Source organism: Echinops telfairi, unplaced genomic scaffold, assembly GCF_000313985.2.
Source record: "Echinops telfairi isolate 266 unplaced genomic scaffold, ASM31398v2 ScPeMD7_7420;HRSCAF=8458, whole genome shotgun sequence".
Classification (NCBI taxonomy): Eukaryota; Metazoa; Chordata; class Mammalia; order Afrosoricida; family Tenrecidae; genus Echinops; species Echinops telfairi.
Window position 1 is genome coordinate 35359704 of NW_022111320.1, and position 1989 is coordinate 35361692.

A 1989-nucleotide genomic window follows, 5' to 3' on the forward strand; every position below is an offset into this window, starting at 1 on the left:
TAGCAATTGTACAATACTGCTTGATGTGATTGAACTATGGAATGATATGATATATGTATTAACTCCCAATTAATAATAAATTAAAATAAATATTAAAAAAACAAACAGCAAGGCTCCAGAAATTGAGATATTTTAACAAATAGATGCAATGCTGGAAGAACTCACTTGTCTACGCATATTTCAAGAAATTTGTAAAACCTGGCAAGCTAACTGAACAAGATCCATTTTTTGCCCACTCCAAAGCAAGGTTATCCAACAGAATGCAGGGATGATCAAATAGTACCATTAATACTACAAGAGTTAAATAAGGTTGGAGATAATTCAAAAATAGTTGTAGCAACATATAGACAGAGCCCAGCAGAGGACATGGAATGAGAGCTATCATTGCTTACATCAGGTAGAAGTTGGCTGAAAGCAGAGCATCCCAGAAAGATGTTTACTCTATTATTATTATTATTATTGTTATTATTATTATTATTGGCTATGCAGACTTTGATCTGTATGTATCCTAAGAAATTATGGCTCACATTGAGAAGAATGGGACACCAGGACACTTCATTGTACTCATGCATACACCAAGAGGCAGGTGTTTGAACAGAACAGGGGGAGACTGCGTGGCTTACAATTAGGAGACATGTGTTAGGGCAGGGGCTCTCAACCTTCTTAATGCCGCAACCCAGTTCCTCATGTTAAAATTATTTTGTTGCTACTTCCTAGCTGTAATTTTGCTACTGTTATGAATCGGGCGACCCCTGTTAAAGGGTTGTTCAACCCCCAAAGGGGTCGCGATCCACAGGTTGAGAACCGCTGTTTGGGTGTTATTCTTTCACCTCGCCTATTCCATCTGTAGACTGAACCAATGATCTGAGAAGCTGGGCGAGATGAACAAGAGCACCGCCGAGGCACTGGGAGACGACTGTCACCACCAGTGGTATGCAGGTGACAACACAGTCTTGCTCGCTGAAAGTGAAGAGGACTTGAAGCCCTGATTGCTGATGATCAAAGAAGACCTCCTTCAATATGGATACAAGTCAATGCAAAGAAAACACAAAGCCTTATAACAGGACCATTAAACAACATCATGAAAAACAAAGAAAATATTGAAATTGTCATGGATTCATCAGCGTGAATCCACAATCACTGTCCCTGAAAAAGCAGTCAAGAAATGAAACAACAGATTGCTCTGGGCAAATCTGCTACGAAAGACCTCTTTAAAAAAAAAAAAAAAGACCTCTTTAAAGTGTTAAAAAAAAATAGTAAAGATGTCACCTTGACTAATGTGCAGCTGACCCGAACGATTTCTTAATTGCCTCAGATGCCGGACAATGAAAAAGGAATACGGAAAAGGAAGGGATACATTTGAGCTATGGACATGGCAATCAATCATGCAAACCCCACAGGCTGCCAGAACAACAAGCAAATCTTCTTAGAAGAAGTACAACCAGAATGCCCCTTAGAAGTGAAGACGGTGGGACTTCGGATACCTCAGGAGGGACCAGTCCCTGAAAATGACATCATGCATGGTAAAGGAGAGGACCGGTGAGAAAGAAGAAGATGCTCAGCGAGGTGGGTGAACACTGGCTGCCACAATAAGCTCAATGAAAGCAATGGGGGCGAGGCTGGCTCAGGACCAGGCAGTGCTTCCTCCGTTTGCACAGTCATAATCAACTGGCCGGCCCTCACAACAACCAACATACCTCACAACAACAACAACATAAGATGTATTTACACAAAAATGCCATTTTTTAACCTTTTCTAAATTCGAATACCTATTTAGATGTTAACAAGACTGAAGAGAACAGTTTTAAATTTTAGATGATTGCACAAGAACACTTTGTTCTAACAATTAGGCAGTCTGAGATGCTCACCTACCTGACATTATCGCTGAAGACAATGGGCGCACAAGAAAATGTGGTGAAGGAAGCGGTTGATGCTTGGCTACCAAAAGATATAACACCTGAAGTCACTGAAGACAATGGGTGCACAAGC